Here is a 17,016-nt window from a genome sequence, read left to right on the forward strand (position 1 = left end):
CAGAACCAGCGCATCATGGAGGCCATGGCCCAGAAGCCGCCTCGGCTCTCCCGAGGGTGCTGGAATGTGCTGTGCCCCCCTGCGGTGGGGAGCCTTCCCCTCCAGGCTGACAGCAGGAGTGGAGCTGAGGCTGGAACAGCTACCCCCCCCAGCCATCCACGAAATCGAGTATCTTCCCCCTCTTCGTGCTGGCAGCAGGCAGGGGCTGGGCGTATCTGGCCCCCCACAAGCCCTGGAGGGACCCCACAGGATGAGAGGGGAGCTGGCTCGCCATGGTCCATGCCAGTCCTGGGCTTCTGTGGGGCTAATGACAGGGCCCATTATCACCAGCCAGGCCTGGGGCCTCTGTCACCCCCGGAGCTGGGCCAAGAACCCCTCACTCATTCGAGACACAGCTGCCTTCTGCGGCTTCCTGGTCACAGCACCAGCCAAGGTCCCTTCAAACAGCCTGGCCTGGCCCCCCTCACGCAACCTGGCCTGGCCCCCCTGCACCCACCTGGCCCCCCTCAAACAGCCTGGCCTGGCCCCCCTCACGCAACCTGGCCTGGCCCTCCTGCACCCACCTGGCCCCTCTCAAATGGCCTGGCCTGGCCCCCCTCAAATGGCCTGACCTGGCCTCCCACACACAACCTGGCCTGGCCCCCCTGCGCCCACCTGGCCCCCCTCAAACGGCCTGGTCTCTGGTGATTTTCACTGTTCCTTTCCCAGCAGCGGGTGCCCAGGGAGGGGACAGCCCAAGTGCCCAGGCCAGTGCTGCTCCTGCCCTGCCAATGACACATCCCAGCCAATTAATATCCTGGGCCTGTTGCTTTAATCAGAGGCTTCCCTCAGCCGGGCCTAATGAAGGGGAAAATCATCATCACCAATAATAACCCGGATTTCACAGTCCCTGCAGCCCGGGAGCTGGGAGAAGGGAGTTACACACCCAGGGCTGCAAGCAGGATCGCAGACTGCCTTGCAATCACCGTGCGAGTGTATGTGTGTGCAGGCGAGAAAGCGTTCAGTGTGGCATTCTGTGTGTGTCCCCGGTGTGCGTGCACACGTGTGCGGCCATGACTGTGACCTGGTGCTCCCCACCCTCACAGGCTAGATGCAGAGCTGGCTGCTTAGCCCAAAGGCCCTCGGGCCAGGAACCCCCTTGCTGTTCTGTGTTTGTACAGTGCCTAGCGCAGTGGGGTTCTGGGCTGTGACTGGGGCACCTCAGCACTACAGTAGTACAGCTAATTAATAATAATAATTAATAACTTCCCCCAGATGAGCTCTTGACTGGATTGTCCAGGGCTCTGTGGGCTCTGCTGTGAAAAGGGACCATCTCCTTGGCCTACCCTAGGCAGTGGCCTACCCGACAGGTAGGCCAGGCAGGGCAGGGCTTCTCAGCCTGGCAACCCCATCTCCAAGGACAAAGCGTTCCTGCCCCCCTGGCATTTCCTCTGGGGATGTGACAGATCTCAGCACTAGCCCTGCTGCCCCTTTGCAGCAACGGGTGCATGTGTTTCCAGAAGGCTGGGCTCAGCAGGGTCTCGGTGTGCGGCAGGGAAGAGACGGAGATTCTGTGCTTTAGATCATAATGCAATTTTCAACCCCCGACAACCGCACCCAGTTGCCTTTCGTGGCCCCTACTGGGGTCTGCACCTGCAGCTGACAAACACTGGGCTACAGTCGCTCCCTTCTGGGCCCCAGGTCCATCCACCCTGGCTGGCAGTGAACAGAGGCTGCGTGCTGGCCTGTGACTGAAGCTAAGGTTGGTTTCTGGTTAAGCCAGGGCTGCGACTCAAGAGCTCTGCCCGTGCCTCTCTGAGTGGCCTGGGCAAGTTCCCTAACCAAACGGGGCCGCAGTCCAGCTAAGGATGGTCATAGAAGCAGATAGACAGATCTATCCAGCTAGGCACCTGCTGGATCAGCTCTAGGCCTGGCTTTCCCAGAATGGGCACCACTGTACTAAAGTGCGTGTTTTAATCGGTTTAGTTAAACTGGTGCAAACTGGGCACTTTGCAGTCGAGTCAGCCCTGGCTCATATCAGTCCAACATGTTTTGGGGAGCTGGAGCCGTGGGACTCGAGTGCTGCTTTGAACTAAACAGCTCTAGGCCAGGTTTCCACTGAACGAAGAGCTTCCATGCAGGGGTAGCACCAATTTAGCAAGAGCAGTTCGGGCCGTGGGTCAGGACAAAGCAGTGTGAGTCTCCCCCACAGGCCAGGGGTCAGCCCCACAGGGCAAGCGCACTCATCCCAAGTGCCACCGTACTGGAAACATCTAGGGGTTCTCCCAGGGCACAGGTAATCCCCTCTCCAAGAGCCGCTAGCCAGGGCCATGCGGGACTTCTTCCATCAGCCTGGCGCTGTCTGCACTGGGGTGACGTCGGCTTAACTACCTCGCCTGGGGGGACGGGTTCAGGCCTGCACAGACCCCGTTTCTGGGCCCAGTTCTCCTTGCCCGCTACTAGCGCAGTTCTGTAGACTGAGGCCGGCTCTCCACTAGAACACTTGGTCCGTTCAACTGCGTCCCTCAGGGATCTGAAAAATCCATACCCGGTTGGGGTTGTGAAACCAACCGCAGTCCCCATGTAGACAGGGCTAGTCTTTCGGGTCGGTGGATTACCTACACCAAGGAGACCCCCCCTTGGAAACAGGGCTGTGTCTTTTCAAAGCATTTGTATGGCTTTAGGGGGAATCTTCCTTGTTATAGTTTGGCCTTTGGTGCAGTTTGGTCCATTTCAAAGGCAAAAAAAAAAAAGTGCCCATTAGGAACATAGTTTTAAATGCGCCTCCAGGGCGGAAGCCATCTCTGAGCTGGAGACTTTTATCTGTATCCACAGAGAGGGTGACTCCGCAGGCCTGCGGGAAATTAACACAATTGACCCTTAGTGAAGGATAAAGATCTCAGTGGAAGGACAGAAACACAGGCCTGACGAGCAGAGACAAGACTTCATTCCCCTTTCTGAGCTCACATTCCCTAATGACCCAATTCTCTCAATGAAGGGGTTTATTTGGTGGAATTCAAACAATGCTGATGTCCCGCTCTTGAGAGATCAATGAACATTTTAAGGAGCCACTCGCACCTCATGGAAACCTTTTTGCAGGGAGACAATTGTTTCTCCAGGCCCTGATGTGAGGGTTCTCCCCAGCAAGTTCACACCTGCACGAGCTATTTGCATAGAAAATGGGATTTGCGCTCCTTAGCAGTTCATCTGCTCCCCTAGGTCTCTGGCTGCTGGAGTGTGAATTCTCTCCTTGTGAGATGCTAACCCTGATAACAATCGAGCCTGGGACAGGAATGGAAAATGAAGAAACCTTCAAGGGGGAGTTCGGCCACAGCCCAAAGTTGTGAACGAAACCTAACTGGTTCCCTGATTTTACGGGATGGGGGGAGAGGATCCACAATGCAAAGCCAGTTACTTTGGGTGCAAGGCGACCCTTCCCGTGCAGGGCGGAGAGCTCAGTGCTAAGCACCAGACATGGCCAAGAGAACCAAACCGAAGGGAAACTGAGTGGAAACAGAAAGGGAAACTCACCAGGTTTCGCAAAAAGAAAAGGAGTACTTGTGGCACCTTAGAGACTAACAAATTTATTGGAGCATAAGCTTTCGTGAGCTACAGCTCACTTCATCGGATGAAGTGAGCTGTAGCTCATGAAGCTTATGCTCTAATAAATTTGTTAGTCTCTAAGGTGCCACAAGTACTCCTTTTCTTTTTGCGAATACAGACTAACACGGCTGCTACTCTGAAATCTGTCACCAGGTTTCGTGCCCCTGGCTGAGCCAGGGGCAGGCAGCTGGACTGCGGAAGGGGGAAGGGCAGTGAGAGGGTAACCACTCGCCTCCTCTCCAGTGTCACTGGCCACATGGGAAAGGATGAATCTTTCCAAGGGGTCAGATTCTGGTTTCAGTTACACTAGTGCAAATCCAGACCAACCCCACCGAATCAGTGCAGTGGCTCCAGATTTACACAGGTGGAACTAAAAAAAAGAAAAGGAGGACTTGTGGCACCTTAGGACTAACAAATTTATTTGAGCATAAGCTTTCGTGAGCTACTGCTCACTTCATCGGATGCTCACGAAAGCCTATGCTCAAATGAATTTGTTAGTCTCTAAGGTGCCACAAGTGCTCCTTTTCTTTTTGCGAATACAGACTAACACGGCTGCTACTCTGAAACCTGTTATTATACAGGTGGAACTGAGGGCAGAATTTGGCCCACCTTTTTAACTTCTGTGCCCATTTAAATAACAGAGCTCCTGGGTTCAGCTCTTCAAAGGTATTCAGGGGCCTACCTCCCATAGGCATTTGAGGAGCTGGGCCAGGGCTCCTGGAAGCAGGATCAGCCACGCTAACATGCTATCTCTGACGCTGGAGACAGAGGTTGCTTCTCCAGGTATGTTGCATGACTCACTGGGCAGCACTGCATCCCCCCGTCCCCCGTAGTCTTGCTGCCAGCCCCAGTGTGACTGCTGCTAATGGCCTCCCCTCCTGTGTGCCAGAATCCCTGCTCATTACCCAGTGAGAACTGGAAGGGAAGAGGGAGCTGAGGCCTGGCTCTGTTTCTGCGCAAGATCTGCTAGAGATACTGCTGCTATTTCACACTACCCCGCCCTTTTTCTAATGCAGCCCTGGTAACTGTTGCTCTGGCCTCCTGCAGCAGGGAGTTCCAGAGGTTACCTACATGAAGTATTGACATGTTTCTGTTTGCTGCCATTCACAGCAAGGGAGCAAGGTCCTTGAGAACCTCTGCATGAGACACCTCAGAATCTCATGGCTTTTAATGACCCATCTCTTCTCCAAACGAATGGCCTGGTGCTACCGGGAGTTGAGTGCTCAGTAGGTCAAACACTCAGCACCTTGCAGGCTTGGCACCCAAACAATCCTGGATTTCACAATTTCTCATCCTGGCCATATTTTTAACCAACTTCTCTGCGCTTCTCTGGTCACATTCCAGGCTCAGCTGTTCCCCGACATGCCATGTCATTGTTTGGTGCAGTTTCCTGACGAGATGTTCTGTGTTGTTATTATTTTATCCTGGTCTATTATACCCGAGCAACCCAGTGGTTTCATTAATGGTTGCAGTTTCCTACCCAACCACTGCATCCAGTGCTTTGAGCTTTGTGCGCTGCTGGGACTCTTGCAGATGCCCTGGGAACGGTGCACAGCAAAACTCAGGTCAGCCCTGATCTGCATGCACAGGGGTAAGAGGCGAGGGCCAGGAGAAAGTCTGTCAACATGCTGCAGAGGTACAAACTGCCTCCACCAACACCTACCCATTAGGAGAGGAAACAACAGGGGTAGCTGGCAGCCAGGGCAGGGGCTGCTTGCAAACAGCATGAGTAATGTTCCTCATTCATAACAACGTCCAAAATGCATCCGATGAAGTGAGCTGTAGCTCACGAAAGCTTATGCTCTAATAAATTTGTTAGTCTCTAAGGTGCCACAAGTCCTCCTTTTCTTTTTGCGAATACAGACTAACACGGCTGCTACTCTGAAACGTCCAAAAGGAAACTCATTGCAGCCTGGCCCAGATTCCACGGTGCAGCAGGGAATGGACAATCCAATTCCCTTATGCAAACTGTGCCCAGGGAAGGAGCAGTGAGGCTGGAAGATGGGGAGACAGAGGAGCCTCTCTGGCAGGCAGGAGAGGGGGTGATGCGTCCACTTTGCTGTAACACTTGGCGAGGCAGCATCCTGACGGTGAAGGAAGGATGGGCCTGGAGTCGGAGAGAAGGAAATGGAGTCAGCCCAAGGCGGGACGACTTCAGGATCTCCAGGCCCAGGGACACATCAGCAGGTTGGCCCGGGGTGCGACCCTGCTGCAGCACCTGCCAATCCCTGTGCCGCCAGCTGGGAGTTCTCCAGTCCCAGCAAAGGACATGTCGCGGCGTGGCCACGGCGCTGTATCCCCAGGTCCCTTGCCTCCAAGGCCACATCTGCACTAGAGGCATTACCTCAGGTTCATTAGCTGCCCAATGACTGTCTGCACTACTTGTCCACACCAGACTGTCACAGCACTCCCCTTAGCACATGTGAGCGCCCCCCGCCCACCTCACACCCTCCAGCCAGGGAGAGCCATGGCCTGCCCCACCTGGCCAGAGATCAGTAGCGTGAACCGTGGCCCCCTGCAGGGTCATGGGGCGTGGGAACTGCGCCCTGGGATATGCAACACCCGCAAAGGGTTAATTGCCTCGCAGGCATCACTAGGTCATAGGGGACCATGGAGGGCCAATGGCAGCTTGTTCTAATGATGTGTGCTTCTCAGCAGTGTTCCCATGGGTGGATTGTGTTACACTGGATTGTCTTAAACTCAGTGGGTGGGATTCTGAGCTGGCCCCTCCCCCTCTGGGTGAAATGCACTGCGGAGCCCCGCCCCGGGCGGGGTTAATCTGGCATCGCAAGTTTGGGTGTGTGCCTGGTTTGTTTATGGCCTCTGAAATCCCAGTGAATGTTGGTCGCACCGTGGCTGTTCGACGCCACTGTGACTGATGCGGGCGTGCACGGTGCACCAGCAGCATGCTGCACTGGGTGTCCTGCGGCAGCGTACCTGGTGAGCGCGTTTACACCAGGGAGGGGTGGTGCTCCAGGGGCAGCATCTGGCACGGTTTGGCACGGTCGAGGCTCCGGCGTTGCTACGTGAGACACTAGCCAGGGGGCCATGCTGGCCCCTGGGGATGTTAGCAGAGGGGTGAGAACAGCGGCCGCTTCTGCCCCAGCTTGTGGGGCTGGGCGCCTGCCCCGCCCTGCCCATTTCTCCCCTCTGGTCTCAGCAGGGGCCTGCAGCCTGCTAGGCTGGCCAGGGTTCATGCTCGGTGCAGCTCAGCGCGTGACTCCCTGTCCTCCTGCCGGGCTGGTTCTCGGGCCCGGCACACATTGCGTGACTGATGCGCGGCTCTGGGCCCGCGAGGCTGGCTGCGGGGTTTCCCTGGAGGAATGTTCCAAAGCGGGGCAGGGCTCCAGGGAACGGGGTGCTCTGCCATGGCCTGACGGCTCCCACCCTCTGGCGGACCCAGGTCTTGACACTCCCTTCTGCTTCCCATGGGTCATGCCGGTTTGTGTGAGCTGCTCACATGTGTGTGGATTCCTCCCCTTTCCCTGCTGACCCCATATGGGCCCCAGCCCAGCAGCCACTCCTGGCCCATGCCATGGGGACGGTGGTTCAAGGGGAGTTGGCACCCCGTCCTTCTATCTGTCCGTCGCCAGGGGCTCTAGGCATTGTCTGTAGGTTACAGACAACAGGACCGGGCGTCGCTTTGGAAGGGGCAATGAAATTCTCCATCTTGCTCTTTTGGTCCTATGGGACCAGCCTTGTAGAGACGCCTGGACCCTCTGTCTGGGGGCAGCCAGCCCCTGCCAGCCCAAGGCCGGGACAGGGGTGTCTGGTGCAGCATTCCCGAGCGCGCTGGGCTGAATTGTGTGGTCTGGGGCCCCTGCCCCGAGTCCCACGCCCTGGGCGCACCCGGAGAAGGCCCTGCTGCCGGCTCGCTGGATCTCACAGCTGCACGGAGTGGGGAGGCTCCAGGCGGTGCAGTGGTGCTCCGGGTGCTCCGGGCGAGTGCAGGGCGGCTGCCAGGCCAGGCGGTGACTCAAGCCCCAATCTGACAGAACAGGTCTGGGGCTGGAGTGCTCACCTGCCCCCGCACGTGATGGGAGCAGCTCCCGCCCAGTCACTGCCTTCCCCAGCCTGCAGCTCCGGTGCCCGGCCCAGCCAGAGCCAGGGCCTGGTGCTGGCCAGGGTGCAGGGAAAAGGGGCCAGCAGCCCATGGAAAGGGGGTCCTGTGTGCAGGGGCTGGGTGATCTCTGCGCAGCTCCCTTGGGGGTGAGCTCCTGGCACAGACTAGAGAGCTGTCCATGGGGCCTAGAGGGGACAGCACACGGGGAGCACACGCAAGTGCAAGGCATGTCCAGGGAGCGTGTTGAAGCAGCTGGCGGGGCAGTCGGGTAGTTTTGCTTCAGAGGGAGGGAAGTGAGGACTCTGGGTGAGTCTCTGGGGCAATGCACCTGCCTGGCTCACCCCATTCCCTGCCCTGGGCTCTTCTCTGTCTGGTCCCGGGCAGTGCCAGGGAGATCCCCTTCAGGAACAACTCCTCCCCTCCAGTCCCTGCTCTGCTTTGCCAGCCTGTACAGCCAGTCCTGCCATGCTGCCTGCTCTGGGCGAGCCCCTTGCCCTGTGCCTAGGCTGTGGGGATGGGAGAGGGCAGTTTTCATTCACTCAGACCCCCTCACCAGGGTCCTCAATCAGACTCCTCCCCGTGGGCCACAGGCAAGGCACAAGTGTGTCTCCTGGGACCAGCAAGGGCTCTTCCATTTGGGCAAGCTGGCCCTTGGGAGCCCTGGGTTCAATTCTGGGGTTCCTGAGGCTATCGCCCTAAGGCAGGTTCTCCTGGCTCATCTCTGACCCCTCTCCAATTATCACCATCCTTCCTGAATCGTGGGCACCAGAACTGGACACAGGATTCCAGCAGCCACTGCCCTAGTGCCAAATACAGAGGAAAAGTAACCTCTCTTCTCCTACTCGAGATTCCCTTGTTTATGCACCCCAGGGTCCCATTCGCTCTTCTGGCCACAGCATCCCACTGGGAGCTCACGTTCTGCCGATTGCCCACCACGACCCCCAAATCGTTTTCAGAGTCACTGTTTACCAAGTGAGAGCCCCCCCATCCTGTGCGAATGGCCGGCACGCTCTGTTCCTGGATGGATACATTTACATGCAGCCCTATCAAAACGCAGACTGTTTGCTTGCGCCCAGCTTACAGAGTGATCCAGATGGTTCTGTATCAGTGACCTGTTCACTATTTACCTCTCCCCCAGTCTTTGTCTTCTTGCCAAACTGGCTTGGTAATTAATTATTATTATTATTATTCATTGTTTATATTACTATAGCACCTACGAGTCCCAGCCCAGGACGCCATGGTGCTAGGCCCTGTACAAACAAGGAACAAGTAACGATTTAATCTGTTCTTCCTTTGCAGCGTTCATTGATAGAAATGTTAAATAGTGCAGGGCCAAGAACCGCTCCCCGCTGGAACCGCGCCTGCTCAGTGATGATTCCCTGGGCACAATTATAATCACAATTCCAGTTAGCCAGCATTTAATCCATTGACTGTGTGCCTCACTCACGTGGTATCAGCCTAGGGTTTAATCAGCACGGTGTGCAGCACCACACCAAACACCCTACAGCAGTCTTCATCTATTCCATCGCCACTATTCCCTTTGTCAGCCACGCTTGTGATCTCTTCAAAACACAACATCCAACAGGGTCTATTTTCCAGAAAGCCCGGCTGGTCTCAAGCCCTTACTTCCTCCTGCCATGGGGCCACAGCGATTTAGGGGAGTTAGGTGCACAGCCTGAGTGCCCCATTAATGTACTTAATAGCCATTAATGGACTTAACTTCCATGAATTTATGTAAAAGAGAACTAGATAAATCCATGGAGGTTAAATCCATTAATGGCTATTAGCCAGGCTGGGTAAGGAATGGTGTCCCTAGCCTCTGTTTGTCAGAGGGTGGAGATGGATGGCAGGAGAGAGATCACTTGATCATTACCTGTTAGGTTCACTCCCTCTGGCCCACCTATCATTGGCCACTGTTGGAAGACAGGATACTGGGCTGGATGGACCTTTGGTCTAACCCAGTATGGCCATTCTTATGTTCTTATGTGTGTGCATGGACATGTGTGTACACAAATATACCCATGAGGCACATCCACCTGGAGTAGATACAGAAATCACACACACACATATTATGCATGTTGATTACTTTACTTCGGATACTATAATTACGTGTAAGTGTGCACAGATCCATCCTTATGGCACAAGCAGGACTTCAGGGGTCTGTTCCCTGCTTTGCAACTGTTTTACTGGGCTACTGTGAGTAAGTCATGATCCTGCTCCGTGCCTCAGATTCCCCACCTGTAAAATGGGGATGAGAAGACTGACCTAGTGCAAAGGGTTAATTCAGCAATGTCTGCAAAGCACTCAGGTGCTTGGCTAGAGATGGGCATTACTAGTAGCTTTATAACACAAAGTGCATCGGCTGAAAGAGATTAGATTCAAGTGCTGGGGGAAGGTTCCTCCAGTCTCACCCCCTTGGGGCTCTGTGCTGCCCTTAACGGCCTTGTGAACCCCATGGGGTGCAGAAGCAAGTCCTTTCCAGAGGGTTGTTTCTTGTCTAGTCTCTTCCCCATAATCCCTCTGGGGTTTGTTTGGGGGAAACAACACCTGTGAAGCCGCAGGGCAGCGCGGCTCGGTATTGGTAGGTGCCAGATGCAGAGCACAGAGCCCACCAGCACTGGGCCAGCAGCCTGCACACAGCCCTTCTGCTATAAGGGTGTTGGTTTTTGTTACATGGGGACCAGTTCAAGGAGAGCTAAGGTGCCACAAGTACTCCTTTTCTTTTTTGCGAATACAGACTAACACGGCTGCTACTCTGAAACCACCAGCCACTGAAACACATGGTACTTATGTGACAGCTGCCCTGGGGGGGGACTGACCCAGCGACCTCGAGATCTGCAAGCCTGTGTCCCTGCAGCCTGAGCTAAAGCACCAGACCCCCCGACTAGCCGACTGGCTCCCAATAACAGTCTCGCTTCCTCTGTGGCACATGCACGGAGGGGGGACGCATAACACACGGCGCAGAGGTTGCATTTGCTCAGCCTTTGAGGGAATGATGCTATGGAGCACTAACGAGGGAACAGATTCTGTGGGTGAAATCCCATCCAGCCCCCCAGGCCAGCTCTGCCCCTTGTCTGACGTCCAGGCAGCGAGCAAATGCAGGAACGCAAAGGAGTAACACTGGCTCCCTCTAGCTGAGCCTGCTTTGCCCAGAGAGACCCCCAGCAAGCACCTGGTCCTTGCAGGGCATGGGGCAGGCCAGCACTTGGATCCTGAACCAAGCCCTAATGCCACAGGGTCAAGGGCAGTGTCGCCTCTGCCAGCCCCAGGGATTTACCTGCGGGACCCTGCTGCGGGGAGCCTGCGGGATCAACTCTGCACCCGCTGCACTGGCCTCCCGCGAGGTGTGCAGCCTGCCAGGGGTCCAGAAGGATTCCCCAGGATCATCTGGCCCTGACTACTACCCCGTGCTGCCCATGCAGGGGGCACCAAGGGCACTGCAGATCAGCCGTGACTAGAGGGCTCTGGGAGTCAGGCTGAAGCTGCTGGGGGGGGCAGGTGGTGCTCTCATCCGTCCTTGGGGTGAAGGGTAGGGGCCCGGGCAGAGACAGACACATCCCAGAGGTGAATGCCTGGCTGTGCAGATGGTGTCGCCAGGAGGGCTTCACTTTCCTTGACCATGGGGAGCTGTTCCAGGAAGGACTGCAGAGCAGAGATGGGGTCACCTATCGAGGAAGTGGAGGAGTATTTGCGGATACAGACTGGCTAGCTGAGTGAGGTGGGCTGTAAGCTCGGTTCAATGGGGGCAGGAGACAAAAGCCCACAGGTGAGTCCAAACCATGGTGACCTGGGCGAAGGGTCAGAATCTGGGGGGAACATGGGCAGCAGGGACAAAGGAGAGACAAGAGGAAATACAGAGTGGAAAGCTAATGAACATCTGAGCTGTCTGTACGCTAATGCAAGCAGTGCGGGGAGCAAACAGGAAGAACTAGAAATACTAGTGAATAATCACAATTACAACATAATTGGCATCACAGAAACTTGGTGGGATAATTCATGACAGCTATACTTGTATAGAGGAATACAGCCTGTTCAGGAAAGACAGGCAAGGAGAAAAGGGAGGAGGCACTGCCCTGTATCTGAAAGACGTCTATACTTGCACTGAGTTTGAGATAGAAGAGGGAGGCAGCCCTGTTGAAAGTCTCTGGGTTAGGATAACGGGTAAAAACCAAGGGTGATGCCATGGTCGGGGTCTACTACAGACCACCTAACCGGGAAGAAGAGGTGGGTGAGGCTTTTTTTAAACAACTAATAAAATCATCCAAAGTGCAAGACTTGGTGGTGATGGGAGACTTCAACTCCCCATCTGCTGGGAAAATAACCCAGCAGGGCACAGATTCTCCAGCAAGTTCTTGGAGTGCTCTGGAGACCAAAGGTGGAGAAAGCGACTAGAGAAGAGGCTATTTTGGCTTTGATTCTGACAAACAGGGAGGAACTAGTTGAGCATTTGAAGGTAGAAGGCAGCTTGGGTGAAAGTGATGATGCAATTATAGAGTTCATGATTCTAAGGGATGGTATGAGGGAAAACAGCAGAATAAAGACAATGGATTTCAAGAAGGCAGACTAGCAAACTCAGGGAGTTGGTCGACAAAATCCCGTGGGAAGGCAGTCTGAGGGGAAAAGAGTTCAGGAGAGTTGGCAGTTTTTTGAAGAGAGATTATTACAGACACAAGAGCAGAGTACCCCAGTGCATAGGAAGGAAGAATGGCAAGAGACCACCCTGGCTTAACCAGGGGATCTACAACAACCTGAAACTCAAAAATGAGTCCTACAAAAAGTGGAAACTAGGTCAGATTACAAAGGATGAATATCAAAAAACAACACGAGCATGTAGGGACAAAATTATAAAGGCCATGGCACAAAATGAGCGAGGGACATAAAAGGTAATAAGGAAACATTCAACAAATATATGAGAAGCAAGAGGAAGACCCAGGGCAGGGTCATAGGAACATAAGAATGGCCATACAGGGTCAGACCAAAGGTCCATCCAGCCCAATATCCTGTCTACCAAGAGTGGCCAATGCCAGGTGCCCCAGAGGGAGTGAACCTAACAGGTAATGATCAGTGATCTCTCTCCTGCTATCCATCTCCACCCTCTGACAAACAGAGGCTAGGGACACCATTCCTTACCCATCCTGGCTAATAGCCATTAATGGATTTAACCTCCATGAATTTATCCAGTTCTCTTTTAAACCCTGTTATAGTCCTAGCCTTCACAACCTCCTCAGGCAAGGCGTTCCAGGCAAGGTTGACTGTGCACTGAGTGAAGAAGAACTTCCTTTTATTTGTTTTAAACCTGATACCCATTAATTTCAGTTGGTGGCCCCTAGTTCTTATATTATGGGAACAAGTAAATAACTTTTCCTTATTCACTTTCTCCACACCACTCACGATTTTATAGACCTCTATCAATCCCCCTTTAGTCTCCTCTTTTCCAAGCTGAAAAGTCCTCGCCTCTTTAATCTCTCCTCATATGGGACCCATTCCAAACCCCTAATCATTTTAGTTGCCCTTTTCTGAACCTTTTCTAACGCTAGTATATCTTTTTTGAGATGAGGAGACCACATCCGCAAGCAGTATTCAAGCTGTGGGCGTACCATGGATTTATATAAGGGCAATAAGATCTTCTCCATCTTCAACCCTTTTTTAATGATTCCTAACATCCTGTTTGCTTTTTTTGACTGCCGCTGCACACTGCGTGGACGTCTTCATCACCGATGACGCCAAGATCTCTTTCCTGATTATATGTAGCTAAATTAGCCCCCATCCTATTGTATGTATAGTTGGGGTTATTTTTTCCAATGTGCAGTACTTTACATTTATCAACATTAAATTGCCCCATTTTGTTGCCCAGTCACTTAGTTTTGTGAGATCTTTTTGAAGTTCTTCACAGTCTGCTTTGGTTTTAACTATCTTGAGCAGTTTAGTATCATCTGCAAACTTTGCCACCTCACTTTTTGCCACCTCACTTTTTGCCACCTAACTGTTTTCTCCAGATCATTTATGAAGAAGTTGAACAGGATTGACCCTTGGGGAACATCACTAGTTACCCCTCTCCATTCTGAAAACTGACCATTTATTCCTGCCCTTTGTTCCCTGTCTTTTAACCAGTTCTGAATCTATGAAAGGATCTTCCTGCTTATCCCATGACAACTTAATTTACATATGAGCCGTTGGTGAGGGACCTTGTCAAAGGCTTTCTGGAAATCTAAGTACACTATGTCCACCGGATCCCCCCTGTCCACATGTTTGTTGACCCCCTCAAAGAACTCTAATAGATTAGTAAGACATGAACTCCCTTTACAGAAACCATGTTGACTTTGGAACAACAATTTATGTTCTTCTGTGTGTCTGAGATTTTTATTTTTTACTATTGTTTCAACTAATTTGCCCGGTACTGATGGTAGACTTACTGGTCTGTAATTGCCACAATCACTTCTAGAGCCCTTCTTAAATATTGGTGTGACATTAGCTATCTTCCAGTCATTGGGTACAGTAGCTGATTTAAAGGACAGGTTACAAACCATAGTTAATAGTTCTGCAATTTCACATTTGAGTTCTTTCAGAACTCTTGGGTGAATGCCATCAGGTCCCGGTAACTTGTTACTGTTAAGTTTCTCAATTAATTCCAAAACCTCCTGTAATGACACTTCAATCTGTGACAATTCCTCAGATTTGTCACCTACAAAGGACGGCTCAGGTTTGGGAATCTCTCTAACATCCGCAGCCATGAAGACTGAAGCAAAGAATTAATTTAGTTTCTCTGCGATGACTTTATTGTCTTTAAGTGCTTCTTTTGTATCTCGATTGTCCAGGGGCCCCACTGGTTGTTTAGCAGGCTTCCTGCTTCTGATGTACTTAAAAACATTTTGTTATTACCTTTTGAGTTTTGGCTAGCTGTTTTTCAAACTCCTTTTTGGCTTTTCTTATTACATTTTTACATTTAATTTGGAGTGTTTATGCTCCTTTCTATTTACCTCACTAGGATTTGACTTCCACTTTTTAAAAGATGCCTTTTTATCTCTCACTGCTTCTTTTACATGGTTGTTAAGCCACGGTGGATCTTTTTTAGTTCTTTTACTGTGTTTTCTAATTTGGGGTATACATTTAAATTGAGCCTCTATTATGGTGTCTTTGAAAAGTGTCCATGCAGCTTGCAGGGATTTCACTCTAGTCACTGTACCTTTTAATTTCTGTTTAACTAACCTCCTCATTTTTGCATAGTTCTCCTTTCTGAAATTAAATGCCACGGTGTTGGGCTGTTGAGGTGTTCTTCCTACCACAGGAATGTTAAATGTTGTTATATTATGGTCACTGTTTCCAAGCGGTCCTGTTATTAGTTACCTCTTGGACCAGATCCTGGACTCCACTCAGGACTAAATCGAGAATTGTTTCTCCCCTTGTGGGTTCCTGTACCAGCTGCTCCAAGAAGCAGTCATTTAAAGTATCAAGAAATTTTGTCTCTGCATTTCATCCCGAGGTGACATGTACCCAGTCAGTATGGAGATAATTGAAATCCCCCACTATTATTGAATTCTTTATTTTGATAACCTCTCTAATCTCCCTGATTATTTCATCATCACTATCACTGTCCTGGTCAGGTGGTCAATAATAGATCCCTACTGTTATATTCTTATTCGAGCATGGAATTACTATCCATAGAGATTCTATGGAACATATGGATTCATTTAAAATGTTTATTTCATTTGATTCTACATTTTCTTTCACATATAGTGCCACTCTCGCCCTCCCCAACGTGACCTGTTCTGTCCTTCCAATATATTTTGTACCCCGAAATGATTGTGTCCCATTGATTGTCCTCACTCCACCAGGTTTCTGTGATGCCTATTACATCAATATCTTCCTTTAATACAAGACACTCTAGTTCACCCATCTTATTGGTTGGCCCGATACACAATGAGGAGGGAAAGACAATAACAGAAAATACAGAAATGGCCAAAATGTTAAATGCCTCTTTTGTTTCAGGTTTCAGAGTAGCAGCCGTATTCGCAAAAAGAAAAGGAGTACTTGTGGCACCTTAGAGACTAACAAATTTATTAGAGCATAAGCTTTCGTGAGCTACAGCTCACTTCATCGGATGCATTGGTGGAATGCATCCGATGAAGTGAGCTGTAGCTCACGAAAGCTTATGCTCTAATAAATTTGTTAGTCTCTAAGGTGCCACAAGTACTCCTTTTCTTTTGTTTCAGTTTTCACCAGAGAGGTCAACAGTGATCAGACAACTAACTAGTGAACATCAGTGTAAATGGGGTGGGATTTCAGACTAAAATAGGAAAATAACAAGTTGAGAATTGCTCAGACAAGTTAGATGTCTTCAAGTCAGCAGGGCCTGATGAAATACACCTTAGAACATTTAAGGAACTGGCTGAAGAGTTCTCTGAGCTGCCATTAGCAATTATCTCTGAGAATGTGTGGAGGATGTGAGAGATCCCAGAGGACTGGGAAAGAGCAAATATAGTAATGTCTATAAAAAGGAGAATAAGGACAACCCAGGAAATTACAGACCCGTCAACTTAACTTTGGTACCTGGAAGGATAATGGAGCAAGTAATCAAACAATCAATTTGTGTAAGCACCTAGAAGAAAATTCAGTGATAAGTAACAGTCAAGAACAAATCATCTCAAACCAGCCTAATAGTGTTCTTTGACAGGGAAACAAGCCTTGTGCATGGGGGAGGCAGTATATGTGGTATATCTCAATGTTGGTATGGCTCATGACCTTCTCGCAAACAAACTAGAGAAATATAGCCCAGATGAACCTACTGGTGCATGCATAACTGCCTGGAAAACAGTACTCAAAGAGTTCACAGTCATGCTGGCAGGGCATAATGAGTGGGGTCCCGCAAGGTTCAGTTCTGGGTCCGGTTTTGTGGAAGATACCAAGCTGGGAGGGGTTGCAAGCACTTTGGATGACAGAATTAGAATGTAGCATGATCTTGACAAACTGGAGACATTGTCTGAGGATATGTCTACACTACAAAATTCTGTCGACCTAAATGACTTTGGTATAGAGCCAGCGCAGTTATTAAATTGCTTTGTGTGTTCACACTATGCTCCTTGTGTCGGCGGTGTGTGTCCTCATCAGGAGCGCTTGGACCGATTGTACTATCAGTGCAGGGCATTGTGGGATGGCTTCTGAATGCCAATAACAGTTAATGTAAGCAGTGATGTCTACACTGATACGGCGTCGACCTAACTACATTGACCTGGATTCTACACCGCTCACAGAGGTGGTGTTATTAAATCAGCATCATGGGGCAGTAATATTGGTGGGAGCAAAATTTGAGCATAGACACTTACAGAGTGAGGCTGACATAAGCTGCCTTGCATTGACCTAACTCAGGTTTGAAT

This window comes from Dermochelys coriacea, chromosome 8 (genome assembly GCF_009764565.3).
Source record: "Dermochelys coriacea isolate rDerCor1 chromosome 8, rDerCor1.pri.v4, whole genome shotgun sequence".
In the NCBI taxonomy this organism is placed as follows: Eukaryota; Metazoa; Chordata; order Testudines; family Dermochelyidae; genus Dermochelys; species Dermochelys coriacea.